Source organism: Ornithorhynchus anatinus, chromosome X1 (genome assembly GCF_004115215.2).
Source record: "Ornithorhynchus anatinus isolate Pmale09 chromosome X1, mOrnAna1.pri.v4, whole genome shotgun sequence".
In the NCBI taxonomy this organism is placed as follows: Eukaryota; Metazoa; Chordata; class Mammalia; order Monotremata; family Ornithorhynchidae; genus Ornithorhynchus; species Ornithorhynchus anatinus.
This window is the reverse complement of record NC_041749.1, coordinates 80652837-80667902: the sequence shown is the minus strand read 5'-3', so window position 1 is coordinate 80667902 and position 15066 is coordinate 80652837. Positions and strand designations below refer to the sequence as shown.

Sequence of the window (15066 nt, the reverse complement as noted above, 5' to 3'; positions counted from 1 at the left end):
GTTTTGGCAGAGCTGAGGGGTGGAGAGGGCATTCTAGAAGGTGGGGGGAAGGCACGAGCAATGGAGTGGAGGTGGGAAAGTCAAGAGCAACGGATAGGTAGGTTTTCTTAGGAAGAGCAAAGAGCTCCAGCTGGTGTATAGCAGGTGAAGGAGCCAATTGTTGGTGAGACTTGAAATGACGTCAGGAGTTTTTACTCTGTGAGAGGCAATAGGGAGCTATTGGAGACTTTCAAGAATGGGAGTAATATGTTCTGAACAGCCAAAACAGCTGAATTTGGGAAACCGAAAGCAAGAAGGGCAGAGGAAACCTTTTAAGTATACAGTAAAGCAAAGTCTCAGATAATGTGCTATTGTAGCTGAAGACTGGGAGTCACAGTTGCCACAGAAAAACCAGCATGGTGCTCTGCAATCAAGAAAGGAGCCATAGCTTTGTAAGGATTGTGGAACAAAATGGCATTAAGTGAAAACAGCACCAGGCACTGCAAAGCTACAAATGTGACAGCATAAGGGACAGTCTATGTGTGTGCACAGTGTGACAGACTGTGGGTCCTGCACTGGACTTTTCAGTCCCCCAAAACCCACAGGTGAACTTCACCATCAGTGGTGGTGTCTTTGAACACACAAGACAACTATTCATACAACACAGAGCCTGAAAATGGAAGAGGCTGGAAGCAGGAAGGACAGTAAGGAGACTGTTGCCATGGTCCAGCTGATTGTAATGATGAAGAGGAAGGGGCAGAACTAGGAAGTACCACTGCAGAAGAAAGGGCAGAATTTAGAGAAAGATCTAGTGTTTTGTAACACACTGTACAATATCAGTAATGTTTATGACAAGGTCTTTCATGCTCCAAAATGCTGCTGCAAATTAATAAACTAATGCACCAAACACTGTATTAACCACAAGATAATCGGGTTGGACAAAGTCCCTGTCCCACATGGGGTTCATAGTCTAAGTAGGAGGGAGAACAGGTATTGAATCTCTATTTCACAGATGAAGAAACTGAGGCACAGAGAAGCTAAGTGGTTTACCCAAGGTCACACAGAGGACAAGTCACAGAGCAAACAAGTAGTGGAGGCAGAATTAGAACCCAGGTCCTCTAATTTCCAGCCCGATGCTCTTTCCACTAGGCGATGCTGCTTCTCCTGCTGCCGATGCGTGCAGGGACGGATTGGAAAGACTCAAGTTTGATTACCATCTTGTGAACCTACTGGATAAAATACAGTGTAATAGATATAATTCAATGATTTTATCTTCATAAACTGGGGAGGAACAAGAGAGGAAGGGGAAGGGAAATGGGGCTTGGAATCCTTAGCCCCATGGGATGACACCCGGCTGACCCCCGCATTTCTAGGTGGCTAATTCAAGAGATCTCTGGTGGTTGTCTATCAGCTTCCATATCAAACAAAGACTCCTCACTATTGGCTTCGAAGCTCTCCATCACCTTGCCCCTTCTTACCTCACCTCCCTTCTCTCCTTTTACATCACAATCCACACACTCCGTTCCCCTGGTACTGACCTTCTCACTGTGCCTCGATCTCGCCTGTTCCGCCATCGACCCCTGGCCCACGTCCTACCTCTGGCCTGGAATGTTCTCCCTCCTCAAATCTGCCAATCACTCATCCCCCCTTCAAAGCCCTACTAAAGGCTCACCTCCTCCAAGAGGCCTTTCCAGACTCAGCCCCCCTTTTCCTCAGCTCCCCCTACCTTCCGCATCATCTTGACTCGCTCCCTTTGTTCTTGCCCCCCTCCCCGCCCCATAGCACTTGTGTACATATATATATATGTATAAAATTCTATTTATTTATATTGATGTCTATTTACTAGTTTTGATGTCTGTCTTCCCCCTTCTAGGCTGTAAGCCCGGTGTGGGCAGGGATTGTCTCTCTCTCGCTGAATTGTACTTTCCAAGCACTTAGTACCGTGCTCTGCACACAGCAAGCGCTCAATAAATACGCTCGAATGAATGAATGAATGAAGGAGCTTCAGGCCAGCCCAGCAGTCTGCGGGAGGGGGTGCGGGGAGAGTGGGGAGGCACTGGGAGCTAGAATTCCCCGGGCTCAGAGGAAGCGGTCCTTGGTCCCCTTCCCTCCCCACCCAATCCGCTCCCACCCTCCTCTCCCTGGGAAGGAAGCGAGCTCAGTGAACCCCGAAGCAGGGAGGGAATCAGGCACTCTGGGCGCCTGGCCATCCCTCCGCCCCTTGGCCGCCCCTCGCTGCTCCGGCCTAAACTATGTTTGTTGTGACAGAGACGAACCTGGGCCCGAGAGAGGAAGTGGCTGGGGGGATGGGGAGGGGGAGGGAGGGCATGGAGAAGGAGTAACCTCGCTCGCTTGGGTTGCACAGAGGCTGACTTTTCCGTTCCCATCCGTAGGCGGGGGGGCGCGGGGGAGGGGGTTTGGGGCTTTGTGTGTGTGCGTGTTTATGTCGACGGGTAGGAGATCCAGCTCCTCCCTGGGGCTGCCCCCCACCCCCAGTTGCTTGGACCCCCTCCCCCAGTTTATGCAGCTGCAGGGCTAATGGTTCCTCCAAGCCAAGGCTTGAACGTCCCTGGGGAGCGCCGACTAGGCTGTGGGAGGATACACCTGCTCCCCCACCCCCCACCCCCGGCTTTGTGAGGGGTCCCCGAGAGGCCTGGGAGGGTAGAGCAGGAAGCCGAAGCCAAACCCACACCATCGTGTAGGCCCTTGTCCACTAACCCTAACTCCGGGCACCCCAGGGCTGCCTAGATTTGACACCTACCCGGCCAGAGAACAGGAGGCATAAATCCGCAAATAGGACCCCCGAAGAACAGCCCTGACTGTGGGAGTTGGCTAAGAGGACCAGCCTGGACTGCAAGGAAGATCTTAACTCTCTTCCCCAGGGTTATTGTTCCAGATCATCCCGGTCCCCTTAGTTCGGCAGGGTGGAAGGCTTAAAAAAAATCGCAACCGAAATTTTACCCAATAAACTTCTGGGCATGGAAATACAGCTGAATGGCAGAAAAAGCGTATTTCCATTACCATCGATGCAATAACCAAACCCCCAAATGCCGTCCTACAGTCTACCCCGCCTCAACTGATATCTGCGCATGCGCACACAGCTGGGCTCCCTTAGTCACGTCATGCGGCATGTTCAGCTGCTGAACCTGCCTACAGAACAGTCCCCACCCCCACTTGTAGGCAAATGAATACTTTGGAAATGTTTACGGTCCTTAAATGATTCGTAGTTGGAGAAGAAAGTATAAGTAGGAAATTTTAGATCTCTTCTGACTTGGGGTACATTAGTTGCAAGCCCAGACTATTCTGGTTGGGGACCTGTCTTCTGCTCCTCAGTAGGGTCATGAGTGGAGGGTTTCTGGAGCCTGGAGCACATCGCTGGGATTTAGTTGGAGGGGTCTAGGTTTTTCTCCAGCAGCCAGGGCCATTCCTTGAGGAGAGAAGACCCATACTTTCAAACCCTCACTGACTGAAGGGAAGTGGCAGAGGGAGATGGCTCTGTACCAGCTTTTCATTTCGAGTGAGGAGGAGAAAAAGGGAAGGGCATTTTATGGCAGAAGGAAGACAGAAGAATTAGCATGTCGGTCCAGATTTCGGGTCTTTTCGGTTTCACTGAAGCGGAGTGGTCTAGTGGAAAGAGCAGGGACCAGGGAGTCAGAGGCCCTGGCTTCTAATCTCAGCTCCACCACTTACCAGCTGTGTGATGACCTTGGGTAAGTCACTTGTTTCTCTGTGCCTCAGTTCCCTCATCTGTAAAATGGATCAATCAATCAAATTTTTTGAGAGCTTACTATGTGCAGGAGCACTGCACTATCATCATCAATCATATTTATTGAATGCTTACTGTGTGCAGAGCACTGTACTAATTTCTTGGGAGAGTACAAGAGTTGCTAGATGTTTCCTGCCCACAAGGAGTTCACAGTCTAGAGGGGGAGACAGAAATTAAAAACAAATCATGGATATGGACTTAAGTGTTGTGGAGCTGAGGAAGAAGGGAGAAGGAGTAGGGGTTGAAATACCTTTCTCCCTCCGATTTAGACTAAGAACCCCATATGGGGCAGGGATGGTGATTTGATTGTATTGTATCTACCCTGAACCTAGCACAGTTCTTGACACATAGTAAGTGCTTAATGAATGTCACAATTATTAGTCTTATTTATTTGGAAACTTTTAGCTCTTTTCTGTCCCGCTTGGAAGTTCTCAATTTTTACTGAAGACCTGAAATGAGCGAGGCTTAAAGTCCAGCCTAAAAAACTGTGTGGGTGAAGACAATGGCTTTGCCCCTCAGCTGGAAACTCTTAAGGGTCCCTGTTGAGTTAGTACCCAGGGCTCTGAGGCTCCTTCACAGGAGCCACCTACCCTGTATGTGGTATTGGTTAAGCACTCACTATATGCCACACACTGGGCTAAGCACTGGGATACATATAATACAATCAGATCAGACAGTCCCTGTTCCACATGGAGCTCACAGACTAATGGGGAGTGAGAACAGGTAATTAATCTCTATTTTACTGATGAGGAAACTGAGGCTCAGATAAGTTAAGTGATTTACCCAAGGTCACACAGCAGACAAGTGGCAGAGCTGGGATCAGAACCCAGGTCTCCTGACTCCCAGCCCAGTGCTCTTTCCGCTAGACCACACTGTGGGGTCAGAGAGGCTGAGAAGCTGAGGTTCAGAGGGACCTGCTCAATAGGAGACCCTTAGATTAGTGATAACAGAAAAGTGAAGATAAACTGCAGGAAAGCCTCCAAACCTAGTGAGTAGGCTGAAAAAAATGGCAGAACGAACGTCAGTGTAGGCAAGTGCCGAGTAATTGCACCAAGAGAAAAATAATCCAAATTAAAAATACATAATGATGGGCTCAGAGCACTTAGTCACGATTCAGGAATGAGGAACATTTTGGAGTGCTAGTTGACTGTTCTTTCATATCACCAGTCCAATAAGCAGCAGCAGTAGCAGTCTGAAAGCCGACCAAAATGCCGAACATCATCCTGAAGATGATGAAAGTGAAATATTAGGCTGAGTTTTGCCACTACATAAAACCATGGCACGTGCCTACCTGCAACAGTGGGGGCAGTTCTGGACATAATAGAACCAGAAAAGATCCAGAGATGGTACAGGGAAGGGCAATCAAGACAAGAAGGAGGATGGAGAAGCTTCTGTATGAGAAGAGAGTAACAGAGTTTGGACTGTTCAGTCTGGAAAGTTGCAGGCTGAGAGATGACATGATTCAAGCGCTTAATACAGTGCTCTGCACACAGTAAGTGCTCAATAAATACAATTGAAAGAATTGAAGTCTACAGTATCATGCAGGGGGTGGACAGAGTGAACCTAGAATTCTTTCCTAAATTCCACACCACCAAGAAGACAGACACGTGTTGAGGCTTGAAAATGATAGATTCAACACAATGGAAACACTTCTTCACACAGCAATCAATCAAATCAAAGGTATTTACCGAGTGCTTACTGTGTGTGGAGGATTGTGCTAAGTTCTTTGGAAAGGACAGTACAATAGAGTCGGTAGACACAATTCCTGCCAACAGGGAGTTTACAGTCTATAGTGTTATTATTAATCATTTATTGAGTGCCTACTGTGTGCAAAGCACTGTACTAAGTGCTTGGGAGAGTACAATATAACATCAAACACATTTCCTGCCCACAATGAGCTCACATTCTAGAGGACTGTGAGTCTACCACAGACTACAGTCTACCTCTACCACAGTCTGCCACATACTACAGCATGTGGTAAGCATTTGGAATCTGTTACTACAGGAAGTTGAACAGGCCCAGAATATCAGCAGAGGGTTGGATCAATTCATAGATGTCTGGTGTGGGCAGGGACTGTCTCTCTTTATTGCTGAATTGTACTTTCCGAGTGCTTAGTCCAGTGTTCTGCACACAGTGAGCACTTAATAAATATGATTGAATGACTGAATGAATAGACAAAAGGTCTAATCTGGATTACTAGAAGGAAAGCTGTTTCCCCATTAGGGTTGATAATAATAATGGTACTTGTTAAGCGCTTACTATGTGCCAAGCACTGGAGTAGATCTAAGGCAATCAGGTTGTCCCACACGGGGCTCACAGTCTTAATCCCCATTTTATAGATGAGGGAACTGAGGCAAAGAGAAGTTAAGTGACTTGACTAAGGTGACACAGCAGAGAAGTGGTGGAGCCGGGATGAGAACCCATGACCTCTGAGTCCCAACCCCTTGCTCGTTCCACTGGGTCACCCTGAGCCACTAGCACACGTTTCTCCCGGCATCCAGTTACCCCAGTGGGATCTAGAGTAGTGGGCTGGATGATCTAACCGGTATTACCCTATTTATTTTGATGATGAGGTGTACATCCTCTTGATTCTATTTATTGCGATTAAGTTGTCTTCTTTTTGTTCGTCTGTCTCCCCCGATTAGACTGTAAGCCCGTCAATGGGCAGGGATTGTCTCTATCTGTTGCTGAATTGTACATTCCAAGCGCTTAGTACAGTGCTCTGCACATAGTAAGCGCTCAATAAATACTATTGAATGAATGTTCTCTTGACCGCCCCCTCCCCCCAAACGTCTCGCCACCCGTCTGTTAAAGTAAGGGACTTTGGCGCCACCTTGTGGTTAGACCCGTGCACTGCACCTCCCCCCACCATTCCCCAACTAATCTCAGCCTCAATCCCCCTATCTCCAGTTGAACTGGAGTTGGACTATGGGACTGGAGAGCAGTCTCGCCACCTCCCCCGTCCCATATTCTCAGAGCAAACAGCACCATGCCCTCCTTATTAGACCAGAGGGCCTCCCCCCTTCCGCCCCCAATCCAGAGCACCCCCTTTTCAGGAATAGGTCCTCTCTAGGGATGTCCCATGGTAAGGTACTACCAGGGTGGTGGAGAGAGACCCTGTATCCCTGAGGAGGGGACAGTCAGGAAGGGGTGGGCAAGGTATAGGGCGGGGAATCAGGACACCAGTGTTTTTATTCCTGGCTGTTCCCTTGCCTTGGCACTTCAGGCCCTCCGTCTGTCGCTGTTTCTCCAGTGGCGAGGGTATGTCCCCTGAATGCTGAATAAGGGGGTGAAGTTCCCAGTGCCCCAGAGGGCCCCGGGAAAATGTTCTGCAAAGTCCACTCAGCCTTTCCCCCGGCCTCCACCCTCTCCAGCCCTCACACCTTGCTGCAGCAATAGGGGAGAGCATATTTGGCAGCCAATTCTTCAGTAGAGCCCATACTAGAAGAGATGTTGATGTTGGCAGTCTGGGCACAGCTCAGCTTGGTCTGGGGGCTTGTCCGGGCAGCCTCTGCAGCGTGGCTCAGTGGAAAGAGCCCGGGCATGGGAGTCAGAGGTCTTGGGTTCGAATCCCAACTCTGCCACTTGTCAGTTGTGTGACTGTGGGCAAGTCACTTCACTTCTCTGGGCCTCAGTTACCTCATCTGCAAAATGGGGATGGAGACTGTGAGCCTCACGTGGGACAACCTGATAACCTTGTAACTACCCCAGCGCTTAGAACAGTGCTCTGCACATAGTAAGCGCTTAACAAATACCAACATGATTATTATTATTCTGCAGCAGGGACAGGAACACTTAGTAGCAGGTGGGGGCGGGGGAGAGAAGAAGATGACACGAAACCTCATCAATAGCCCAGACCTTGATCTCTGACCCTCTCAAACATCTTCCTCCAACTCAGTGTTCCCTCCCTTCCTCCAACTCAGTGTTCCCTCCCTTCCTCCCTCCCTGCTCTCTTGTCCTTCTGGGCTGTTTCTCAGGGACATTATCTTCCCCGCTTTCATTCATTCATTCATTCAATCTTATTTATTCAGCACTTACTTATGCAGAGCACTGTACTAAGCGCTTGGAATGTACAATTTGGCAACAGATAGAATCAACCCCAGCCCAACAACGGGCTCACACTCTTAAAAGGGGAGACAGACAACAAAACAAAACAAGTAGTCAGGCATCAATACCATCAAGATAAATAGAATCATATATATATATCATTAATAAAATAAACAGAATAATAAGTAATATATACAAATATGCACGTGCTATGGAGAGGGGAAGGGAGTAGAACAGAGGGAGGGAGTAGGGGGAATGGGGAAGGAAAGGGAAGGCTCAGCCTGCAAAGTCCTCCTGGAGGAGGTGAGCTCTCAGTAGGGCTTTGAAGAGGGGAAGAGAGTTAGTTTGGCAGATGTGAGGAGGGAGGGCATTCCAGATCAGTGGTAGGACGTGGGCCAGGGGTCAGTGGTGGGACAGGCGAGAACTCCATCCACTACTCCCCCACCTCCTATTTTGGGATGCAAGACTTAAATCTCTCCTCTTGCTCTGTGCTCCGAGGAGACCAATCTGCTTACTGATCCATTGAATGATTGATTGAATGAATGAAACGAAGTCCCCTGTCTCCAAGTTGCTGCACATGGCATTCCCAGGACCTGCAGTGCCCTACCCCCATTTCATCAAACCTCATCCCTCCCCTCCTTTGACACTCTACCAAATACCCCACCTCCTAAATGATGCTTTTGCCGGGATCTAGGCAGGGACTGTTTCTTCTTTATCCTCTGCCCTTCCCATCAGACCCTTCTACCTCCCTCCAGTTCAAGACTCTGCCCCAGTAGGTGGGTGATCATACAGATGAAGTATAATGTCAGAGTGTTGTGGCCGGTTCCTACCTAATGTCCCATCCCCAGCATGGTCCACAACTCGCCTGGCTTATCAGCAGGTGACCCTTGACATTGATGCAGTAGGACTAGGCCATGTTCCAGCTTGGTGATGGCCTCCAGTGATAACTTCAGAAAGATACCAGCAATTTTTTTTATGGTTTTTGTTAAGTGCTTGCTATGTGCTTGCTTGCCAGGCAGTGTACTAAGCACTAGGTTAGATACAAGGTAATCAGATTGGACACAGTCCATGTCCCACTTGGGGTTCACAGTCTTAATCTCCATTTTACAGATGAGGTAAGCAAGGCACAGAGAAGTGAAGTGACCTTTCCAAGGTCACACAGCAGATAAGTGGCGGAGCCAGAATTAGAACCCAGGTCCTTCTGATTTCCAGGCCTGTGCTTTATCCACTTGCATACTTGCTGCATCTGTGACATCTTAGGGGAAGCAGGAGATATGGGATTCCCCAGGAACCCTGAGGGAGGGACAGAAGGAGAGAGAGAGGATATCCTCCTTGAAACCTTTTTTTTGCCTATGGTATTTGCAAAATGCTTACCAGATGTCAAACACTGTTCTAAGTGCTGTGGTGCATACAAGTTAATCAGGTTGGACACAGTCCCTGCCCCACAAGTTAATCAGGTTAGGCACAGTCCCTGCCCCACAGGTTAATCAGGTTGGACACAGTCCCTGCCCCACATGGCTGTTCACAGTCTAAATAGGAGGGTGAACAGGTATATCACTCCCATTTTACAGATGAGGAAATGTAGGCATAGAGAAGTGAAGTGACTTGGCGAAGTCACATGACTGACAAGAGAAGGAACTGTGATTAGACCCCAGGTTCTCTGACTCCCAGGCCTGTGCTCTTTCCACTAGGCCTAGCTGGTTCTGGATTCCTATGGGCCTCATCTTGGCTTCCCATAGTGGGTGGTGTAGCAGGCCAGGATTCCAGAGCTTAGTGTGAGTCCTGCTTCAGCCCAGGGAACAGAGGTTGAGATGACAACAATGTGGCTTAGTGGATAGAGCACGGGCCTGGGAGTCAGAAGGACCTGGGTTCTAATCCTGACTCTGCCATGTGTCTGCTGTGTGACTTTGGGCAAGTCACGTAACTCCTCTGGGCTTCAGTTACCTCATCTGTAAAATGGGGATTAAGAGTGTAAGCCTCATGTGGGACAGGGACTGTGTTCAACCTGATTAACTTGTATCTAAGTGTTTAGAACAGTGCTTGGCACATAGTAAGTGCTTAACAAGTACCATAATTATTATTATTACAGGTTGCTCTGGAACCTGTTTCCCCGTTCAGAGGGTAGGGCTGATAGAAGTGTCTCAGATGCGACTGCAAAAAAAAAAATGCCCAGAACACTATGGCCTGCCTTCCCAGAGGCATCACTTCTATGGTTGGGGGTAGCCTGCTTTTTGCTAGTTAATTAATCAGTGGTATTTACTGAGCACTTATTGTGTGCAGAGCACTGAACTAGCCTCTCTTGCACGGAACCCAAAGTCCGAGGACATAGAAAAGCCAGGGAAAGTGTGATCTGACCTGCCCCCTCCCCCCAACCTTCTACTCCTCCTGGGCGGGCGAGTGGTCAGGGTCAGGGATGGGGAGGGGCTGGGGAGGGCCTGCAGGCCGAGACTTACCTAACTGCATCAGGATGACTTGTGGGTATTTAGAATTCAATTCCTTCAACTCCTGGGGAGATAGAGCAGGAGCTGATAGGTGGAGCACCAGCCAGATCACTGGGGCCGACAGTCTCTGGTGGGTTTGGAGGGAGCACTGGGAAGCCTGAGGGATAAGAAGTCCTAACCCTTCTATCCCCTCTCTCACATCTGATCTGTAACAGGGCTGATTATTCAGGGGTAAGCCAGGCTTCTAACATCCAAGCCAGTTCAGGAAGCCACTTTGTGAACCTTGGTCTCCCCAGGCTAAAAAAATCCCTGATTGATTGGAGTGGGAGGAGGGGACTAGGGTAGAACTCTGTAGCCTTGGCAGTCCCAGACTGAACTCGTCTCTGAAGTCCCTCAAAAGGCAGCCCCCAAACTAGCCCAAGAGCTGATCCAGCCCCCCAGGAACGCTCAAGCCAGGGAGGACCCTAGGATTAGCCGGACCTCTTGGCTTCCAGCCCTAACCCAGACCTGGCCTTCAGTTTGCCTCTCTGGGGACCCTGCCCCTCACCTCATCTTGCCACCCTCTCCCCAAGGCCCTGGGAGGGATAAAGAGGGGGATGACCTTGGGTTTTCATTCTTCAAGCCCTAGAGTGCTGGCTCCTAGGATAATCAGGCTCAAACTGACCCTGGGCGACCTCAGGCACTGACCAGGCCCCTCTGGGCCTGAGGATGGTGGCAGGTAGAAAAGATGTACTTGTGGGCATTGGGCACCTTTAGAAGCTGCTTCACCAACTCTGGCCCAGTAGCCCAGTTGGAACCCATCTCCAGCACGTCGCAGTTGTGGAATATCCTGACCACGGCTCAGACTTCAACACGCACAGACAGACGCAGTTTATGGGGCAGGTGCAGCGTAATGATCTATTCCCTTCTGGAATCTTGGCCCTCTCCTTTTCTCCCTCTCTCTGGAATTGTGGGTGGAGTGGGCAGGTTTACAGTGACCCATCAGCAGAGAGACACTGCCAGTGTAGGGCAGGAGTAAGTCATGTTCTGACAGGGAGCTGGGAGGGTTTTGAGGACACTGGATTGGGGAAGAATGAGAGCGAGCTCAACCCTGAATTGGCCTCCCTGCTAGTTCGTCCTCATGTACTGTGGGGGAGTGAGTTGAGTGAGTGTCTGTGTGAATGCATGAAATCATGTGTGTGGTGTGGTTGTGCATATACTGTAGGTGAGTGTGGTTGTGTATGCATGAGTGTGATGCCATAGTGTATGAGTGCTTGCATGTGCAGTGTGACGGCATATACGTTGTGTGTGTGTGTGTTTGTGTGTGTATGAGTACATTCATGAGTGGCGTGACTGTGTGCATGCCACTTGCCTGCTGCATGACCTTGGGCAAGTCATCTCACTTCTCTGGGTCTCAGTTACCTCATCTGTAAAATGGGGAATAAGACTGTGAGCCCCACGTGGGATCGGGACTGCCTCCAATCTGATAACCTTGTACTACTCCAGTGCTTAGAACAGCGCTTGGCATATAATTAGAGCTTAAAGATATTATTATTATTATTGTTATTATTATGTGTCTGGTTGTGATCCTGCATGGGTTTTTACAAGGCTCAGATGTGCAATGATGAACAAGTGTGGCCACTTCACTTGGGAAGCAGTGAGGTCTAGTGAAAAGAGCACAGGCCTGGGAGTCAGAGGACCTGGGTTCTAATCTCAGCTCCATCACTTGTCTGCTGCGTGGGCTTGGGCAAGTCACTTCACTTCTCGGTGCCTCACGTTCTGATCTGTAAAATGAGGATTAAATCCTATTCCCTCCTACTTAGACTCTGAGCCCTGCATGAGACAGGAACTGTGTCCAACCTTTTTAAAAAAAATTGGTATTTGTTAAGCTCTTACTTTGTGCTAGGCACCGTATTAAGAAGCATCACAGTGTAGTGAATAGAGCACAGGCCTGGGAGTCAGAAGGTCATGGGCTCTAATGCCGGCTCTGGCATTTGTCTGCTGTGTGACCTTGGGCCAGTCACTTAACCAATTAAGTGCCTCAATTACCTCATCTGTAAAATGGGGATTGAGACTATAAACCCCACATGGGACAGGGACTGTGTCTAATTCAATTTGCTTGTATCTACCCCAGCACTTAGCACAGTGCCTGGCACATAGTAAGTGTTTAACAAATACTGTCATCACTATTATGATGATTATTACTAAGCACTGAGGTAGATACTAACTAATCGGGGACTCACAGTCTTAATCCCCATTTTAGCGATGAGGTAACTGAGACCAAGAGAAGTGAAGATAACTTATTATTATTGTTATTATTATTATTATTTGCCCAAGGTTACACACAGAGAAGTGGTGGAACCGGAATTAGAACCCAGGTCCTCTGATTCCCAGAACTGTGCTTTATCCACTAGCTCATGTGGCTTCTCATCTGATTTTCTTCTACCTACCCCAGTGTTTAGTCCAGGGCTTGGCACATAGTAGGTGCTTAACAAGAACCATAATTATTCAGAGAAAGAGAAATAATTCAGGAAAGTCAGTTCGGGGGCCCCCCTCCTTGAAGATATAGCCGAACCAACAGAGAGAGGGATTGGAGAGGAAGTAGAGGGGCCAGGTTGGGGGAAGAAAGAGTCCCTTGGCCATCTTCATTCATTCATTCAATCATATTTATTGAGCGCTTACTCTGTGCAGAGCACTGTACTAAGTGCTTGGGAAGTACAATTCAGCAACAAATAGAGACAATCCCTGCCCACAATGGGCTCACAGTTTGGAAGGGAGCAGACAGGCAGCAAAACAAGTAAACAGATATCAATAGCATCATTATAAATAAATAGAATTACAGCTGCATCTTGAGGAGAGAGAGCAGGACATAGGAAGAGCTTGTGCTGTGGACACCGGACAGACACAGGGCAAGGGAGGATCTGGGAGGATCCCTGGAGTTTCAGGGTCCAGCAGCCAGGACTCCGGAGAAGCGAGGCTCCTTCCCTTGAGGTGGAGAAGAATTGAGCCCCTGGATACCTAAAGGGAAGTACAGAGGGTCCTGGGAAAGGGGGAGGAGTGGAGGGGAGTAGTAGATGCAAGGAAAGGTGGTCTGAACTAGAACAGCACATATGTAGATATCTGTAGTTTATTCATCTATTTATTTATGTATATTAATGTCTGTCTCCCCCTCTAGACTGTGAGCTCTTTGTGGGCAGGAATGTGTCTGTTTGTTGTTCTATTGTACTCTCCCAAGTGCTTTGCATACAGTCAGCACTCAATAAATATGAATAAATGAATGATTTGTTATCATTTGTTACCTTGTTAAGAACCTATTAAACATCATTGAGACATCAGGGCTGGGTGTCCGCCTGCAGTGGGGGCTGGAGGAGAAGCTTGGGAAGCCAAGGAGATGTGGACTGGGGAGTAGATGTGGACTGGGGAGTCATTGACATGGGAGGGAGCTGGCCCCATGATGAGGGTGGTAAAATGGTGCCTCATGACCTCTATGCCTTCAGGGAGCTGCCTGGGCTTCAGCTGTAGCGTCGTGGCAGTGATAGGGATGCAGGGACTTGGGGAGCATTGGGTAGGGCACCCCCAAAATCTGCATTAGAAGAGTGGGAGAATTGAAGGACTTCAGGGTCCAATGGAGGCTGACAGGGGTCCAGGTGCTCTTAAAGTGATTCTAGGGGGGCTCTTTTGGCTGGGATTTAGGGCTGAAAATTCCCAGTAACTTCATAGAGAAGGGAGAGTGGGTGGAAGGGAGAGGAAAAGAAAGAGAGAAGGAGAGGTAGGAGGCATCAATAGTTTCACATTTATGGCTGAAGAGACCCCCAAATCCAGAGTGTAATAAATCCAGGTACCATACCTAGTCACTCCTTGTGGGAGCCTCAATCAAATAGTAGTATGGCGCTCCTACTATGTACAGAACACTGTACTTAGTGCTTGGGAGAGTAGACATCATCCCTTCCCTCAAAGGAGTTTACAATCTAGCCCAGGAGACAGACATTAAAATAAATTACAGATAGAAGGAGGAGGGCTGATCTATGACAAATGCCTGAACTATCTTGGTGATGATTTGGATGGAGAGAGAGGAATCCAGCACCTTAAATGCAGCATGGCTAAAACTGAATCAATGAGTCCATCAATCATTCAGTAGTAATTACTGAGCACCTACTGTGTGCACAGCACTGTACTAAGCACTTGGGAAAGTTCAGTAAGATTTGATTACACAATCCCTACCCTCAAGAAGCTTACAGTATAGCAGAAGAGACAGTCACAAAGCAAATTACAGATAGAAAGAAAGAATAGAAAGAGGGTGTATGGATGATTCCCCTCTCAGGGTCACGCCTGGAGAGTTTCCAGCACTCTACCAGTCTCGACTATGGGAGGGAGAGACAAGCAGAGGCATACCCAATCCATTCCTTGTTTGAGTAGTGGCTAGTGAGTGGAAGGCAATCTGCTAATAATACTGATGGTATTTGTTAAGCGCTTACTATGTGCTGAGCACTGTTCTAAACGCTGGGGTAGATACAAGGTAATCAGGTTATCCCATGTGGGGGGCACAGTCTTAATCTCCATTTTACATATGAGGTAACTGAGGCACAGAGAAATTAAGTGACTTGCCCAAAGTCACACAGCTAAGTAGTGGAGCAGGGACTAGAACCCATGTCCTCTGAATCCCAAGCCCTTGCTCTTTCCACTAAGCCGTGCTACAAATCAAAACTCACCTATGCTGGGCAGCAGTGGCATGAGAGAGAGTCGAGGGCGGAGACTCAAGTTTACTGCATGGAAGGTGGTGATGGTAAACCACTTTCATATTTTTACCAAGGAAACACTATGGATACACTACCAGAACAATTGCAGATGGAGGTG

At 48.5% G+C, this 15066-nt stretch overlaps 1 non-coding gene across 1 annotated transcript; it reads left to right on the top strand.

The window, feature by feature from the left end:
* The first annotated feature begins 14523 nt into the window (after positions 1 to 14523).
* LOC114806716 lies at positions 14524 to 14661 on the top strand. The gene has a single exon (XR_003754778.1). It is a non-coding gene; the product is annotated as a small nucleolar RNA SNORA7 (small nucleolar RNA).
* The last annotated feature ends 405 nt before the right edge of the window (positions 14662 to 15066 follow it).